Here is a 13,116-nt window from a genome sequence, read left to right as displayed (position 1 = left end):
AGGTGTCTCTCCCACAAGGAGGCACCCAGTCAGAATTTTTTTAGTGACTTCTTCAATTTTGCACCTCAGGTGCCTAGGTTACTTCAAATTACACCAGACCCTAATCTAGGTGCTAAGTGGAAGTAAAATATCTCTCCAAAGAATAAACTAGCTTGCCAATCCATGGGTTTACATTGTGAATTCACATCAACGATAAAATCTAACAATTTCAAGCCTAGAGTGGAATGCGGAATGGTCCCTTGTAGGCAGTACACTCAAGTCATTGTGGAAACCATTACAAATCCTCTCTAAAGAAACTCAGCACTGATGAAGAGAAAAATCTAAAGAATGAGAACAAAGACACAACATACCAGAATCTCTGGGACACATTCAAAGCAGTGTGTAGAGGGAAATTTATAGCACTAAATGCCCACAAGAGAAAGCAGGAAAGATAAAAAATTGACACCCTAACATCACAATTAAAAGAACTAGAAAAGCAAGAGCAAACGCATTCAAAAGCTAGCAGAAGGCAAGAAATGACTAAGATCAGAGCAGAACTGAAGGAAATAGGGACACACAAACCCTTCAAAAAATCAATGAATCCAGGAGCTGGTTTTTTGAAAAGATCAACAAAATTCATAGACCACTAGCAAGACCAATAAAGAAGAAAAGAGAGAACAATCAAATAGACACAATAAAAAATGACAAAGGGGATATCACCACCAATCCGACAGAAATACAAACTACCGTCAAAAAATACCATAAACACCTCTACATAAATAAACTAGAAAATCTAGAAGAAATGGATGAATTCCTCGACACATACACCCTCCAAGACTAAACCAGGAAGAAGTTGAATTTCTGAATAGACCAATAACAGGCTCTGAAATTGAGACAATAATTAATAGCTTACCAACCAAAAAAAGTCCAGGACCAAATGAATTCTACCAGAATTCTAGCCGAATTCTACCAGAGGTACAGTAGGAGCTGGTACCATTCCTTCTGAAACTATTCCAATCAATAGAAAAAAAGGGAATCCTCCCTAACTCATTTTATGAGGCCAGTATTATCCTGATACTAAAGCCTGGCAGAGACACAACAAAAAAAGAGAATTTTAGACCAATATCCTTGATGAACATTGATGCAAAAATCTTCAATAAAATACTGGCAAACCGAATCCAGCAGCACATCAAAAAGCTTATCCACCATGATCAACTGGGCTTCATCCCTCGATGCAAGGCTGGTTCAACATACACAAATCAATAAATGTAATCCAGCATATAAACAGAACCAAAGACAAAAACCACAGGATTATCTCAATAGATGCAGAAAAGGCCTTTGACAAAATTCAACAACCCTTCATGCTAAGAACTCTCAATAAATTAGGTATTGATGGGACGTATCTCAAAATAATAAGAGCTATTTATGACAAACCCACAGCCAATATCATACTGAATGGGCAAAAACTGGAAGCATTCCCTTTGAAAACTGGCACAAGACAGGGATGCCCTCTCTCACCACTCCTATTCAACGTAGTGTTGGAAGTTCTGGCCAGGGCAATTAGCAGCAGAAGGAAAAAAAGGGTATTCAATTAGGAAAAGAGGAAGTAGGAAATAATTAACAAATTTAATAAATGTTTTAAAATTCAAAAAACTTTAAAATATGAGAAGTGATCAGAATGCTATTTAAAGCAGAAGTAACAGATCTGAAATATAACTAAATAAAATGTTAAGAATTTTTTAGAACATGATAATTGCAACTAAAACAATGCATACATTAACCAATAGATGACACAGTGAATGAGAACACAGATGCAATGTAATTTTTCATAATTCAGAAGGCAGAAATAAGAAAAGGGAAATATTTTTAATAAAATAATGGTTAGAAAACATGAGGATAGACTAATACTAATGTGTAAATAATTGAAGTTCTAGAATTAGATCATAGAGATAACTTAGGAGAGAGTATTTAAAGGAAATTAGCAAATGAACTTTCAGAATTTCTTATGGTAAACTCAAATTCAAAAAGCTCGAAAAACTTGAGAAGTACAAACAAAAAATTAATGCATGCAGCACACATCTTAACAAAAATGTAAAACATAAAGAAAAAGGATGCTATCTTCAAAAAGTACAGAGAGAAGAGCATGGACCATGAGCAAACAAACACCATTAGACTAAGTACTACCTTGAAAATAGCAGAAAGGGAAGATTGAAACAATAGAATATTATTCAAAATATATGAATAAAAATAATTTCAATCTAGGATTCTATATCCAGTAAACTATGTTTCATTAACAAAAGTAATGATATTTTCAGATACCTAAAAATGAAGTCATTTTGTAGCAGTAATTCTTATGAAAGCAAATTTTAAACCGTATAATTCTGATGGAAGAAAATGGTTCTCAATTAATATTTTTAAAGCTCTCTTCAAATTCATTATTAACCAGAGAAACCCTAACAGCAAAATAAGACATCATTTCACATCGACTAAATATGCAAATGTCTAGTATAGATGAAAATCTACGACGACAACAAAAAAAATTTTCTGTGGCTGGTAAGAATGAATACATCCATCCACTGTGTGAATGTCATTATCTAGAAGAGTTGACAATACAATAACAGATAAATTCTCACACATGCACATCTATATAAACACATTCAGATACGTATGTGTGTATATATATATATATATATACACACACACATACATACATGTGTATTCACAGATGCATAGGCAACAGTTAATAATATGCTATTTAAGTATACATACAACGTAAATCTATCAATAGTAACAGTGATTAACACAAAGGTTGGCATAGTGGTTATTTCTTGGGGAATGAGTGGGTAGTAATTGGTAGACAGAAGGATGCAATTATTTAAGCACACATAGGGATTCTAAGTATGTACTAGTAATTTACAGCATTTAGACTGTGTGATGAATACACATCTATGCTTTTTAAAATTTTACTATTCTTTAAAACGTGCCTACATATTATATATAATGTTTGTGTAATGACAAGTTTCAAAAAATTACAAAAATTTATATGGAAGAGTATGTTCTTGCATAAGGGAAAATGTTAAATTTTTGTTTCACATTCCACTTGCCTGGAAGGCAAAATTGAAAAGCAGAATGAGAACAGAACTGCTTATTTTTAAGAAAAATTTAGCAACACTAGCTTCCAAAGAACATGGTCTTTAAGATTATTGCCTATGAAGAAGAAGGAGAAAACGAGAGAAGCCTATTAATTTAGGACCCCAACTCTAATGAAATCATAGCTTTAGAAGTGTACTGAAGTAAAATGGCTACTTGGAAGTCTTTAAATAAAAGCAGATTGCTCTTTAGCCATTCAAGACCCTTTCAAATTTAAAGTCACCCAACACCTCACCACTCTAGCCTTTGGTTATAGCAAAGCAGCTCCTTAGTATCTCAGGTGCTAAGATTAGGGAAAGCCATTATCAGGAAAACAGTATGCAATGTAATCAGATCATTGTAAGAGCAAAATAGAGCACGTGTTACATTAAATCGCTTGGTAAAAAGTCTGTAAAAGTTGGACATTTTAAATCTTTTTGGGGCAATATTGCATAGTAGTTATACATCTGGGATTTAGGCAGGTTTTATTCAAAGCCCAGCTCTACTATTTGCTAGTCATACATTCTGCAGAGAGACATTTAGCTTTTAGGTTTCTTAATTTTCAGGATTAAGTTATAAATGTAATAAATCTCTTTGTATAGTGGTGTCTGACACATAAAATTGCTAAAGGAATGTTAACAATTTGGGTTATGCATTGGACTCCCTGTCATCATAACTCTAAGGTTTTAGGTATAGATCCCCATCTAGAATAAACCATTCACCTATTAATGAGAATTCATTTAATCAGTAAGGTTGTTTTTTTTTTTGGTAATGTACAATGAATATTGATAGCAGTACTGAGGGAATCAATATTCTGTGAGGGGCTAGGTACCAATTTACAGCAGGTACTACTAATTGACTTATCAGAGACTGAATTTAGCATGTTTTGTTTTGGTCTTACAATGTTTTTAAAACGGTGCTAAGGTTTAAATACTGAGACATTTATATATATATAATAAACCTATATATTAAAATCTCTATATAAATTCTACATAGATTTTAATAGATATTAAAATACAGATGTTTTATTAAATCCATTTTATATAAAATCTACATATATTATATATAGATTTTAAAATATAAATTTTATATAGATTCATATAAAATCTATATAGATTTTAATATATAGATTTATTTTCTTTTATAAAATTAGAAGGCCTGGCTACAATATGTGCCCCTATTCTGTAAAGCGCAACAATTGACTAAAACTGACTCACAGCCACACATTTTATCTGTCCACAGTTTACTAGACACCCCACTACTCTCTCTTGTGTTACCTACCTGGTCCCTAAACCACTTTAGAGCCTGGGGCATTGAGAGAAAAGATAAAAGGAAAGCTGCATTCACTCTGAAGGAGAGATCTTTTATACCAAGAAGGTGTAATTAAAATGCAGGTGTCCTGATGAAAAGAAAAAACAAATCTGAATTTATTTATAGAGTTCAGAAGAAAAAATAAGACAAACAACTTTGTTAAAGCTTACATTTTCTTAGATTTCTGAATGTGAAAAAAAAAAGTATTCACTTTCTGCATCAGGACACTTCATTTTAAGCAGTGGCATTACAAATAGCATTTTAAATCTTAAAAAATAAAAGTTTCCTAATGTCTTTTTCCAATAGCTATGAATGTTAATTGCCACTTACAGCATTTAAATCCTATTGTTTTCTACAAATGTTCATTGCAAATATAGATTACTCACTGTAATATTGTTAATAGGGATGTATGTACTTGCTTACAAATCGAAGTGCCAGCTATAACCCAACATGTTTCTCCACTTTCTTCAAAACCTGTTCTGTACTCATTTTCTTTCATCTCAGTAAATACAATTTATTTTCTACTAGCTGCTCAAGCTAAAATTCCTGGTTACATCCTTATGCACGTTGTTTCCCTCACACCCTGCAACACTGTTTCATCCTACTGAACCTGCAGTGACTGGAGTCACCCAAAGTCAGCAGCAGAGGAGTTCCCACCAGGGAGTGCCCCAAACCGTCCTGAGATGGGCCTGATTAGGATTCCAAAGAAAGATTGCTAAGCACCAGGCGACTAGACCCAAGCATTTATTAAGGACAGTTACAGAGTACTGCAGCATTCCTCACTACAGATGGCAAGGAAAAAGGGATTTATGTCTACCTCGATATGTCCATGCAAAGAAATTAGAGTATGGAGTTTTGATGAGAGTTGAATGAATTTGGCTCAGGGCCTAGACCAGTTTCTTTCACTGTTTCAGGCAACAATCTAAATGCCTTTATCAGTGCCTCGGAATTTTCAAGCCTGCTGGGAAAACTTGCACCTGGCTGGGTCACAGAGCACTCAAGGCACTGAGTGATTTGCGATTTTCGGTCAGGACACAAGATGGTGGGGGAACCTGGGGAGATCCTACAACCACTTTTATCAGGTACATTTTTATATAGAACCTAGAAACTCCTTGCAATCTTCACTACTTCCTGCTTACTCCAAACCATCATCTCTAACCTGCAATTTCTCAGTAGTTCAAAGACCTAACTGGCATCATTCACCCAGCTCCACTAAAGGCTGTTAGTCAAACAGTAGTTATAGTCTATCACTTTGCTGCTCAAAATCCTCTGTTTTTTTCCACACGCTTCATCAATTCCAAAGTACTTTCCACATACTATAGTTTTTTAAGCCCCTTCCCTTCCTACTACCACTCTCAACATTCATCTCCCACCACTGTCTTCTCCTTTCACTCAGTCTACTCCCACACACACTGGTCTCAGTTCCCCTCAACAACAAATGCTGTCCTGCTGCAGGGCCTTTGTCCATGCTGTTACCTGCGATCCCGTTGACTCTGTTCCCGGCTTGCTCCAGCTCTGTGCTCAGAGGTCTCCTCCCTGTACAGACAGGTGGTTCCTGACCCACCTATACCAATAACACCTCACCCATTTGTTGCTCCAAATCTCTAACTTGCTTTAGGCCTCGACACAGTGAAGTGATTTATCATCACTTAATGAACTCTGTTTATTTACAAGTTTCTATTTCTCTGGTCCATCACCCCCCACTTCAATGTAAACTTCATGTGGATTGGGCTTCATTTTAAACATTTATGAAAAAAGTCACAAAAACTATGCCTAGCACATATTGGAGGATGAATACATTATTGTCAAGAGAATAAAGAGTTTATAATGGAGTTTTAAAGCAAAATTTGTTTGAATTTCACAGAATGAACTACTATAGGAACTATTATTAGGGATTTCCACATACATTTTTGTCAGTAATTCAATAGGTACTACATTGGAAGAAAAAATGTATATCTTAATTAAAGCTAAATTAAATTTAAATTGAGACTGTATCTTGATTTTCTGTAATAATACTGAGAGGTGAAGCCGGCTGGGCCTCTGGGTCGGGTGGGGGGACTTGGAGAACTTTTCTGTCTAGCTAAAGGATTGTAAACACACCAGTCAGCGCTCTGTGTCTAGCTAAAGGTTTGTAAACGCACCAATCAGCACTGTGTAAAAACGCACCAATGAGTGCTCTGTGTCTAGCTAAAGGTTTATAAATGCACCAATCGGCACTCTGTAAAAATGCACCAATGAGTGCTCTGTGTCTAGCTAAAGGTTTATAAATGCACCAATCAGCACTCTGTAAAAACGGATCAATCAGCACTCTGTAAAATGGACCAATCAGCAGTATGTGGGTGGGGCCAAATAAGGGAATAAAAGCTGGCCACCGGAGCCAGCAGTGGCAACCTGTTGGTGTCTCCTTCGACGCTGTAGGAGCTTAGTTCTTTCGCTCTTCACAATAATCTTGCTGCTGTTCACTCTTTGGGGCTGCACTAACTTTATGAGCTGCAATACTCACTGCGAAGGTCTGTGGCTTCACTTCTGAAGTCAAGCTAGAACACGAACCCACCAGAAGGAAGAAACTCCAGACGCACCATCTTTAAGAACTGTAACATTCACTGTGAGGGTCTGTGGCTTCATTCTTGAAGTCAGCAAGACCAAGAACCCAGCAGAAGGAACCAATTCCGGACACAATACATGAAATGATTAGTGATATAAAGTTCCCTTTTGCGGGTCTATGTCCTTCAGAAAAGATAAGAAACTAACCAGAACACTAACTCCTATCTTTCTGGAGTTTACATTTCATTATATTTAGATCGAATGGAGACAGCCAAGTTAATATTAGTATTTTCAAGGATAGCTTGCACATGGATTTGAATCTGAGCACGAATTAACCACCATTCTAGCTATACAAACAAATTATGTCTAGTAGTATTTGGATTTTAAGTAATAGGAAACTTGGGGAGTGGGTAGCATTGGCCTAGTTGCTTTGGGCTGTCTAGAGCACAGGTATGTTTGCCTACTATGAATATTCCCTGCACTCAGCCACTGATGAAGAGACCAGAGTTGGATCCCTGATCCAAACAGCCCAATTAGATTTCATCATCTGGCAATTTTAAACCGTGCTAAGGCATTCTAGTTTATTCTAGACTGGCTTCTTGAAAGAAGAGTTAAATTAAAAACTGTGAAGTGATTATCGTTTGCTTGTCATGTAGAAGGAAAAGCAGAGGAATCTTATAGAAAGAGAATAAATCAAGAGAGAAAGATGAAAAATGAAGAATAAATGTTATCTCTCATCTTGATGATATTCTCCTACTGCAGCTAAGAATCTAGGTTACATTTCTGTACTTAAGTTCCATGAGAAACACCTGTAACCTTATAAATTTTTTACATTTTCATCATTTAAAGTTTATTCATTTGTTTTGCTTAATTTATTCTTACTGGATTTCTATTGCTTGAAAATTTTTTATTTTCCAATCCAAATAAACATCAATCTCCTCTTAGCAAATATTTTAACCAACCATTCATGACTTAACTATTAAATTTAAATGGTCAAATTGATTCCTTGCTGTACCTTCTCCTGAATAAAAATTGGAAGGAATAAAATATAAACAGTTTTTCATAAATAAAAAGTTTCTGTTTTCCAAAAAATTTACTAGCAGGAAATATCCAACCTATCAGTCTTGAAGGTAGACTAGCAGAGAAAGGTCATTTTTGAGGACCAAGTAAGGGGTGCAAATAAAAGATGGGGAAAAAGAAGTCTTTTGATTTAATGTAAAAGTGTTGTTTGCATCCATAGCTAACTGTTTTTTCTGTGACAAAGAACAAAAAACTTGAACATATAAATGATGAGGTTCAAATTCTCTGAAGGTAAATTGTGGACATTTTGATTCAAGGGTACTTTCATGCGGATGTAACTTGTTCTGGTTGAAAAGCCTCCTTTTAGGCTGAAATTTAAAAAGAAAGATAAAAAAGAGTGAAGGTAAAAGATACTGAGCAGTACAACAGCCATCATCTACAGAGAACCACAGTCTATGCAGTGTAGCTTGAGATTTCTCAAAACCATTAGGAACTCCAAAATGCTTTCATTTCTGATTTTTTTGCTATGTTTCCTGTTTTAGTGTAATGAATTTAAATTTGTTTTCAATTACTTAATGTCATCTTAAGAGAAATTATTCTACTGTCCTAAATCACATAGCCAGCAATTAGACCTGCAGAACAAATTATCTTCTCTTCCTAGTTGCTTCACAACTTAAAAAGAAAAAAAAAAAAAGTCAGTGGTCTTACTTGATCACATGAACTGAGTTTTATTTAAATGGCTTCCAAAGTGAAAGATTACCTACCTTATAATATATCTAATCAATAAAATCTACATATTTGTCTAACAGATAAAGTAATTATACAGGTTTTATATTATTCAAGTTACATAACTATCAACTGTAGAGAAACATCTAGTAAAACAACTGATATTCACAAAATATAACAGCACTGTATACAAACAACTGCCCATGCACAGATGTATATTTCTCATTTCTTCTTAGCAGTAGTGTCTAATTCTGGAATTGGGACAGCCTCCTGATCTAATAGGCAGTGTCTCTGTGTCATCTAACTCTGGCCTCATTTGCAATCACTGCTTCCCCTGGAGCCACAAGATTACGTCATCCCTGTGGAGTCTAGAATAATACAGTATTCTTGTATGAAAATAAGAGTACTTGAAGAGCTTATGCGAGAGCCACATGGGGCTTGAGAGCCTTTGAATAAGTACCATTACTCCATAGAGACTCGAAGACTGTGGGGATATTCAGCCTTTGTATCTTATTTTTAAAGTGCGGTCACAAAGAAGAGGCTTGAATCTCTTAATTGATAATAAGCAGAAAGCTCTATAAGTTTTAATTGCTTAAAAATTGTTTTGGCAAAGAAACAATCACGTATTCTAAACATTGTGTTATGTTGGAAAGAATTCCCATTGTGGAAGCTCCCACCCTGCACTTTTGGAACCCAGATGTGTCTCTGGCTGCCCAGGTGGTAGGAGTTTTAAGATTTTCTCCCTGAGCATCACTTCCATAACTGCTCTCTCTCCTTAATTCTGCACCTTTGAGGAAGCCCTGGAATTAAGGAAACCAAGTCCCTAAGCCTGCCATGTACAGTTGGACGGCAAGGTCATCTCAAAGCTCAAGCCAACTCAGGAGTCTCTGAGCCTGGGGAGATGATAGAGAACTGAAGTTTTGACATGCAGTGGACCTTAGGATCTATGTAATTTGTCAATGGCTAAGCTGTATTCAGAACAAGAAGATCAGATCAGTTTTGGTGAGGTTTCTAAAATTTAAGGAACCAGAATCCTCAAACTGAGAAATTGTGTTGGTTGCCTAGACTTCATTGCGATCTGTATCCATCTGCCAAGTGTCGGAACCAGCTGTCCAAAGCAAGGGGTGGGGAGTAGGGGGGGCCCCGTGTGTGAGATGTCATCCTCTTCCAGGGATGCCAGTCCTCCTAGAGCCAGAGTTATCCCCTGCAGCCATGATGGCAGGAAGCCACAATGCTGGGATGACAGCTGCAGCAGCATAAAATGTCTGATTGCTCTCCCTGATGAACAGTGCTTCCTTGTTCTTAATGACACCAGATGGCACAGCCTACCCAGGGATACTCAGGATGCTGGGTTTGCACATCTTATAAGGAAAACTAGGAGAGAGGAGAAGACAGAGTGCTTGGGAGAATCTGGAGAGAGTGTTCATGGTAGAACAAGAGAAAAGGTGGGTTTTCTCAACTGTGGGAATGAAATTCTAGCACAAGTTTACTTTCTTCAGTTTTGGAGTTTTTTTCAATTCTACCACATGATTTGTGTGTTTATTAACATGAGTTTGGAAGCAAGTTAAATGTGTACTAGTGCAAGAGATAGCAAACAGCACACAAAAAACACATGCAGAAAGGCAGGGATTGGATTTACATATTTAACTAAACTGGGAACATTCTCAAGGTAAAAATATCATAGGCATAATAACATGAACTTTAAAAGTGAATATTCTGAATCTGTGTCACAAAAATCTACATACAGGCCATGCAGTAAAATATATAGTTTCCTTTCTTTCTCTCTCTCTCTCTCTTAAATTATTTGTCTCCTCAGTTTGCTCCAGATAATTAAAAAAAATACTTAATAAGTGGGCATCAAAAAAAAAAAAAAAAGAAACCTGGTTTACCAGCATTTGAGCACATGGAATATAAAAAACTGCCTGATAGTTAATCCACTCTATACCAGAGAGTTTCACTGTTAACTCTGTCTTTGGATTCCCCTTTTAAACACATTAGTGAATAAAAGGACAATTTAAATGATCATTGCCTATGGTAGTTCAATGAGAAAGAAGTCAGTCACCCAACCACTCTCCATAAGGACATGACATGTATGTGAAATGATAGTTCTCTAACAACACTGAGGTTAGTCCCACTACACTTTGCATTTGGCAGTGCTCATTACTAGAGTAAACATTTGAAATAGGATGATGAAAAATGTCATGTTTTAAAGTGTCTGATGGGTAAAGGGCCTAATATCACAGCTACTCCTTTATGGAAGCATGCATACCATGCTTGCTTTATGAATATGTGTTGAGACCCCTATCTCACTACCAGACCCCCTATCTACTCCATAGTAAGCATTTTTTATCAATGGGCGAAGTTATGGAGCAACACATCAGTAGCAACAGAAATGCTAATGGACTACTTTCAGTGAATGGAGATTTCTTCTAAAGTTCTCATTGGCTTATTTTGGGCCAAACTCTACTTTGGAATATAGTGAAGAGAAAAAGGAGAAAAATCATGTTTTAAACCCTTATCCTGGGGAATAATCTTTACTTGGAATGCAATCTTCTGTCATAATATATTGTGAAAGCACACACACGGATGGTTTCATAATTATAGCATTCAAAACTGTAAATGCTAGACTGAAGATTGCAAATCTACTTTCATTATAACCACTTGTTTTCAATCACTGATAACATTTGAAAAATTGTCCTTGGGACTAAAATTCTCACAATCCAACAGATAAAGAAAGGTACAATGAATTTATGTGTCAAAGTGGGAGTAAGGGAGTGAAAGAAGTTGAGGGGTAAACAGTACTTTAATAATGGTATCCTCATTGAATATGAACCCTTACTCCCTACGGCTCTGTCTGAAAAACTACCAGTATAGGCTGTGTCCATTAAGTGACAGCATCTGGCCTGTCTTCTGAATAATTCATGGACCCAGCCTGCTATTAAGAAGACAGGTATAATTTTCTTCTGAGTGATATGAATTGTTTGTTGTTTAAGCAGTATAAATGTATCAGATAATTTTTAATCTTCCACCCCGTTTTCTCAATAGTGATTTAAATGGTCAAAGTCAAATAATTACAAGCTTGAATAAAAAAAAATACTCTAAACTTTCAGAGCAGTACATGTAGTCATTTGCAATATAACTTTTATTCTGTTCCTCTGGCTTAAAAAATCCAAAGTATGATTATTAGAATGCATTATGCATTTTAATGATCAACATATGTGTGATTGAAAAGTAGAAGTAAGAGATATTGGAAAATATGTAAAATGTAAAGAACATATTCACGAAAAAGATGCACATGGAGTTTCATCTGAATTTATAAAAATCTTTATAATGTTTTTAGTGTTTTATAAATCTTCCTTCAATATGTCTGGGTGAAAAATGTGGCAAAACATATTCTAATTTTATGGAAAAGACACAGTATAAGCACAGTAAAGCAAATGCAGCTTCAACCAAAATTCACTAATTTCAGGCTAAAATTAAAAATTGAATTAAAGTTACTTCTACAAGATTAAAATCAGGTAAAAAAATGGTGGGAAATCAACAGTAGCTTGTAGACTCTTTGCATAAATTAATTACTGTAGGGAAAATGTTCATGCCTTCACCTAAATTTTTGAGTATTTTTTTCTTTCCACTCCATTTTGAGAGGGTAGATACAGATGTTTTCCCTGAATTGTAGGTTTCTTCTTAACTGATATTAAGATACTAGTAGAAGACTAATGTACATTTCTACAACATTTACTATTTGTGGCAATTTAATACTTGAAAGTCATTTTATCACACTCAAAGGAGTATTTGCTGAATACCAATTGTGTGTCAAGAAAGTTTCCATATATCATTTTACTTAAATCTTAGGAGCTTTCAACACCTTGGTAGAAAACCTATCCAATACAGCCATCTAAAAATTTATTCGCTTTGAAACACTAACATGGTTAATCTTCATTCAACTGCTGTTACCCATTCTGATGACCATTTCCTCAATATAATGAACATCAGGAAACATTCTTGGTCTGGAATAATAAATGCTATTTATTTTATTGCTTCACCAGAATCTTTTATCTTTAATTCCTTACTATCAGAGCATCTCTTCCACCTGTAGAAAATTGTCAGTGTTTCAACTCTTTATTTTCTCTCAAACCATCAACATTTCTCATTTGACTTCCATCCATCTTCAAACTACAACCTGCAAGACACTCACATACACTTTCCTCTCAGTATCCTTAAATCCTTGCCTTCTTCTCACCACACGGGTCCTGCAAAAGCAGGCTCTAGAACAATCCCATTTTTCCCAGTCCAACAGCTGAACTGTAGCACGCTACAGTACAAATTTTCATATCTGTCAAGTTGTCACTAACAATATGTGATCCATAATCGCAACTGGGTTATTAGCTCAGAATTCCTAAAACCTAA

Source organism: Hylobates moloch, unplaced genomic scaffold (assembly GCF_009828535.3).
Source record: "Hylobates moloch isolate HMO894 unplaced genomic scaffold, HMol_V3 SCAFFOLD_2, whole genome shotgun sequence".
Taxonomy (NCBI): Eukaryota; Metazoa; Chordata; class Mammalia; order Primates; family Hylobatidae; genus Hylobates; species Hylobates moloch.
Note: the sequence above shows the minus strand (reverse complement) of the source record.